The following is a 6,661-nucleotide window of genomic DNA, read 5'->3' as shown; positions in this document are numbered from 1 at the left end:
TGTTCTTATTTTTGTTTCATACTAACAAGGCACAATGAAAGACAGAATACACTGATAGAAATATCAATAACATGGAATCAGTAGACATCAATACATAAAGGAAGTTCATTGTTCATCCTTTTTAACGGAGAATTTGTATTTTTTACGCTTTTTTTGGACAAAAACTCACACCTAATAGTAAAAGTGGAACTAATATGTTACACAAAAACATGATCTTCTATTAGTACTTCGTAAAACTAAACAGTATTTAGAAAATGCACCATAAACCTTTCAACAATTCAGCGGATGCATTTTGAATAACTGAGTCTTACAGAGTGATTTTTAAGACTTGTAAAAATGAACCTTTGCGCATTTCAGCAGATATATCTCTAATATTTAAGATCAAAGCCCCTTTAAAGCTTTCGCCATTTCAACAAACAATGCTTTTTAAGGCTATTCAATGAATCGCTCAACATTTCAACAAGTTATTCTGAAATAGATGATGAGTTCCAAACGATGTGTGGTAAGTTTACTCTAAAACGCTTCCAACACTTCAATCGATATATGTAAGGAATTGTTGCAACGTTTACTCTTCATCAAAAGGAAATCCAGATCTCAAATAGATATCTCTGGTGTGTACAGAAGAAATCTCTGGGATGTTAACATTCAGTCCAGTTCACCAACACGGATGGTACTGTTGCTCTAAACATTTTTCAGCAATCAAGTGGATTTCTTTAGCATTTACATTAAGGGTTTTATTTAACGCAGTCTTCTTCATTACTTTCTCACGACCTCTGAAACCCAAATAGTCCAGGAAACGGTTTGTGTACGAATATTTCGTATATTTAAAGTTAAGCCATTCAACCTCTTCAATCAAGATACAGTGCAAGGTATTATTGACCTGATTATACTATAAGAATTATTCAAAAAGTTAGTTGATAAGCTACACGGATTATTTCAAATTAACTTTACTTTTTTTAGCATACTGATGACTTCAGGAATACAATTGTAATATAGTTCAATGAAGAAATGGTTGTTTAGCCCAAAGTTCTTAGGCTACATCTATCATGACTTATTGTTTTGCACGAAGCTTGAACATTTTCTCAAACACAAATGAAACTTTAGTGAAATATGTATGTATGTATGAAGAGGCAGATACAATCCATTTAAGTATTACTTGAAGATGTTTAGATATATTCTAAAACGGTTAAATTATTAATATTCTTCAGATATAACCTATAGTAAAATGCAGTCTGAGCCAAAACTAAAATAAGTCCAAAAGTCGATACCTTGGGATGGCAAAAGAACAAAATGTTGATTCAATGGTATTATAATATCTGCTGAGTACAGTTTCACTGGATAACGTTTTTAAATTTAGGTAAAAACCTAAGGTAAAGCTAGTCATTGAACATTCTCTACAGTGACCGATAAACATTTGAAGCTCATCTACGTAACAAAGAGCCCACAACAACAACGGGAAGATGCTGAAGATGATCGTGAAAACTAGTAATATGGAGTTATGGATGTAGTGTTTCTCTGAACTGGATAAAAAAAATGTTTTGTTTTTATTACACATGAACATCAGAAATGTGTACATCTTATTTGATATTTCTACAATATCGTACATGAAAACATACGAAATAAAACAAAAGGATTTAACATACTAAAAGCTGATCTTTTTAACGTTATTTAACTTATATTATTTATAGAACCTAATGGTCTTTATCCAAAATTTTAAACACTAATTATTATATCCAGGTTTACAAGTAATAACGTGAACGCAGTAAAGGCAGAATATAATGTAAAACAGTGGTGCAACAGAAATTATAATCTGAAAATACACGTAGTAATTAAGATGAGATTGATTCAATTTGTTAATAAGCGAAAGAAACAGTGGTGAAAAAAATAAAGAGAAGTGACTGTGAAATAAATTCCAATAAAATGTCAGTTTAAAATTAGAGAACATAGAATTATTGTACAACAAAAATGTAGTCAACTTTACCTTTCAACTGTAACCTCTCCGCATACTCTCAGCCAAACTACCAGAATCACCACCCCGCAAAATTCCCTGTAATAAAAACGATCTCAGCAATATATTAATTGTAGTCAGAACAAACTGGAAATCTAGGCAAGCCGCTAAAACTAAACTTTATTTCATAATTTCTAATTCTATCAATAGTCCATGGTCAATGACTGTTCAATAATAACTGATAAATATTTCAAACACGCCTTTCATGTGTAATTTCAAAGACTGTGAAAGGGCGTAAGTATGAAATTTAGGTATTGTAGTAAAAAAAAAACAAATCTCAACCATTATAAATCTTAAAATATAATAGTTCATAGTAAATAGAAAGAAAAACATTAGTAAAAAGCGAACAAGGAACAGACACAAAATACTCAAGTAGAGAGGGCACTGTCCTAATATTATTGATACTTGAAATCGTCGGTACTTGGTGAAACTCCATAATTACAGAATTGGAGGAAAGAAACCAAGACAATTGTATATTTCACAAATACTTCAAGTACCTGATGATGTCTTTACTAGCGAAACCATGGTCGTTAATAAATGAAGTATTTGTGAAACGTACAGCTGTTTTAATTCTGTAATCAATATTGTTTAAACGAGTCAGCCGATAATTTTGAACGATAAAGTTTCCATCAAAATATTCTTGGCTAACTGATGATGGCTTGTTCATGCCATATTTTGTCTATCTGAAATAGTGCCAAACGTATTACTTCATTTACACAAAATTCCAGATTACACCACTTTTAAACTCGGTTCTTCTTTAGTCATTACTATCTTCTACCATTTCTGATGCACCCTCAAGAGATAAACATGGATGTTTCTAATGAATCTAATGTGTTTATTCAGATTATTATCTCCTGTTTAAAGCCTAGCTCAATACATAACTTATCTATCAAACTTTGTTTCTTATCTTAGGTCCTCGGACAGCACAATTTACGCTATCGGTGCTTGGGTCATGGTATGGTCTGGACCTTATTAACTGCACTGCACAAAACAGTTAAAGGAAAACTGGAGTTTATAACATTTGAACTATGGAAAGGCAAAACTACTGTTATAAAATAAAGCCGATCTTCCTAATTGTTTTTTATACAAATAAGGTATTTAATGATCTACGCTCGTGAATATCTGAACAAAGTGGTTTTGCATCTTTACAGTTCATGACATTTTATTTCAATGTGGAGTATGAGCACTACGAACAGCAAGGGTAGCCTGGCACCAACGTTGCACGCTTAAAATTATAGTATTAATAAGGTCCTAAGGTATTCTCAACCATCCTTCTGAAATAACTATTTACAGGCCATCTTTAGTGTCTGGAAACATTTGACCGGATATAACGCTTCTCTCAAGAGACACCCATATATACTCGATAAAACTAGTAAACGTACAAATCATTCAGTTTGGCCAATACTTTTTCTTTAATGCAAATGTAGGTCATTTTAGCTTGTGTAAGTGGGTATCGTCATCCATTAATGTGAAGTCAGGGCCAATTGTAGCAGCATACACACGAAAAAAGGGTCTTAGGTTTATTTCTTATTATTTCTAACTGTCTGTGTACTCCACATCATTCACTTGTGGCTGTAAAGATCTGATTCACTCTCGGAACAGATACCCTACAACAGATAACGGTCGTCTGCTTGTGTTGTGGATGATTGCGTTGTCAAGGTATCTAAACGAATGTACCATTGGTTTTGAAGCAGTTACACATGCCTTTAAAGATATTTTGAGACACTTATAGTCACTTGTAACAGCCTGCTGTGATTGACCAGCTTTCATTTGTCTAATGTTTCTTCACACGGATGAAATTTTCAAATGTGTTTTTCGAGGTTTAGCAATAGTTCAAGAACAGTTTGTAGCTCTTAAAGTTCTGTGGTATGAGGCTACTATGTATATGACATGGACTAATTGATCGATCAGTCACTGGCCTTTCAGATCACATAATTAATCATCAAATGCCTGATTTACATACATTCAACTGAGAAGCTGGTTGACATTATTCTATGATAGTGGTTTTACTTCGTAATGAGTATGGTTTTAGAAATTCTTGTATTGAGCAGTGTATATACATTTTCTATTATATTTTTGTGTATCCATTGTTTATGGCTCAAACATTAATCATGAAAGAAAAGGAATAAATGAACAAGTTTTTATTTATTTCTAAGTTTATAACAGTATGAAATGTAGAGTTTATAAAAGTATTTGGGTTTATCAAACTGAACTTGTGAAAAATAGACTTCGATTTCTACTTCATTTGGGCTAGCCATTAATAATGTACTGGTGTTCAGCATATAGTTAGTGAAATCTTTGTAAACAGAACGTAGTGGGATTTTAAATTTGCTGTAATCCTCTATCTTAGATAAAAGTTACGTTGCTCTGTTTGGGTTGTACTTGCTTGGCTCTGTTCCATGGCCTTCTAGAGTGAGGCCATAATCATTTTGAGGGGTAGATGAGAAGCTTGCACAAGTAGTATGACATGGGGTTCGTCTCTCTTGAATATCTCTAATGGGAAAAACCGTTGTCGTAGGTGATCTAAAAATTGTGGGATACCAACTTAAAACTTGGATCTCGTTTTAAAGTGTGGTATCATTATGACCCTGATGCCCTCTAGTTTTATAAATTTAGGGTCTTCGGACCCATATATTTTAAATTTTTAATAGCATGAAACAAACAAACACTAAACATGCTGAAAAAACCGACATCATTAATTTCTGAAAATTACAGGAGTGCATAAACATGGGAAGATTTCTGTTTAATTATTTTAAGGCTCAGAAACTAATTATCGACGTTTCGTTTACCACAAAGAAAGCACTTGCAGTCCACGTTTGAAGTTCACACATATTATGCATTTACATCCGCTGTAAGATAACAAAACATAACTTTGAGTGATTTGAAGAATAACGCGTAAATGTATTTGCAGCAAACGTTAAAAATTGTCAGGTACTTGTGGGTCGCAAAACAATTGTGAAGAAAATTAGTCTACCAAAATTAACTTCTTTTGAAGTACTGAGAAAGATGCAAACTGTCAGCACTAAATAAGGTAAAGGATACCTGAGATAAACAGTAATAAGTTCTTAAAGTTTGTATGTAATGTCAGTGTAAGAGTTTCAACCGTTGCAGTAAAAAAAGAATGAATAGTAGACTAAGACTAGGAACTACAAGATCGTTTAGACTAATAAACTTATCGTTATTAATTTTCAATCTAAGAAATTATATGTTAGTTAAAGTTAGTCATTAATATAGTAAAAATGAATTGTTGAAAGTGGAACAATATTAATCTATAGATAGGAGAAAGCTGGCTCTATAGCAATTTTGTCTTATGACCTATGGGCATATATTGATTTTTATGTTGAAATATCAGATTACATTGCTGTTCTATGCTTTAGAAAATATAAGGTACGTTTTATCAGACCGTTTGAAATCACGCTGATAAAAAAAGAGAAAGAAAAACTACAAAGTAAGAAAACTCTTGTAACTTTATAGTGATGAAACACCAACAGATTCACGTGTCACTGATTTTTTCTTATTTAAGATCCATTTTAAAATCTTACAAGACCGTCTTCCTAGAAATGTGATACAGAACTCTTGGATATCAACAGAATACAGTATCATTGGATGATAAACCAAATACACCTGGGTTATACAACTGAAAAATGCATAACATTCAATATTAACCGCATTATATACATTAAAATGCAAAACTAGGTTTTGTAATCTTAATACATTGGCTAAAACTTGGTAAGCAATTACCTTGTACATTAAATTATTATGCCAAAAAACAACAAAAACAATAATAAGATGTTCATATTTTTGGCTTTGTAGCTTACTAAAGTGGCCTTCTCAACAGAATAAATATGGGGAAAAATTAAGATTTTAACGGAAACTAACGATCGTTGGTTATTCTGGCTTTGTAGCTTACTAAAGTGGCCTTCTCAACAGAATAAATATGAGGAAAAAATTAAGATTTTGACGGAAAGTAAGGATCGTTGATTATTCTGGCTTTGTAGCTTACTAAAGTGGCCTTCTCAACAGAATAAATATGAGGAAAAAAATTAAGATTTTAACGGAAAGTAAGGATCGTTGATTATTCTGGCTTTGTAGCTTACTAAAGTGGCCTTCTCAACAGAATAAATATGGGGAAAAATTAAGATTTTAACGAAAAGTAAGGATCGTTGGTTATTTTAGCTTTGTAGCTTACTAAAGTGGCCTTCTCAACAGAATAAATATGAGGAAAAAATTAAAATTTTAACGGAAAGTAAAGATCGTTGGTTATATAGAATTGCTATAAGACGTATCCAAAACAATATAAATGCTGCAATAAAAAGTACACAAACAAGTAAACAGATACTACTTAGATAGATTTTAAAACAATTTTCAATCCCTACGTATAGCTAAATTAAAATTAAAATCGCTTTATAATCTATCCAACTGGTATCACTTTACTTGTTTCTGTACTTTTTTATTGCAGCATATATTTTATTTTGAATACTTCTTATAACAATTCTACGAATAACCAATGATCCCTACTTTCCGTTTTTATTTTTCTATTTATTTGTTCAGTTTTATATGTCCATGCAATAAACACAACATTGTAACGAATTTGTTATTATATATTTATTTTAATATCAACGTTTGTTTACATTAAATGTATATTTAGAAACA

At 31.8% G+C, this 6,661-nt stretch overlaps 1 long non-coding RNA gene across 1 annotated transcript in view; it reads right to left on the bottom strand.

Annotated features, from left to right (window-relative positions):
* The window catches only part of LOC111087146, a 12,371-nt gene continuing 5,710 nt past the window's right edge, over positions 1-6,661 (bottom strand). Inside the window, exons 2-3 of the long non-coding RNA XR_002611863.1 lie at positions 1,982-2,047; positions 1-1,520 (exon numbers count right to left, since the gene is read on the bottom strand). This is a non-coding gene — a long non-coding RNA (uncharacterized LOC111087146). The remainder of the gene's footprint in view (positions 1,521-1,981; positions 2,048-6,661) is intronic.

The sequence above is a fragment of the Limulus polyphemus genome, unplaced genomic scaffold, assembly GCF_000517525.1.
Source record: "Limulus polyphemus unplaced genomic scaffold, Limulus_polyphemus-2.1.2 Scaffold1794, whole genome shotgun sequence".
NCBI classification, from domain to species: domain Eukaryota; kingdom Metazoa; phylum Arthropoda; class Merostomata; order Xiphosura; family Limulidae; genus Limulus; species Limulus polyphemus.
The sequence above is the reverse complement of the archived record's forward strand: the minus strand, read 5'-3'. Positions and strand labels throughout refer to the sequence as shown.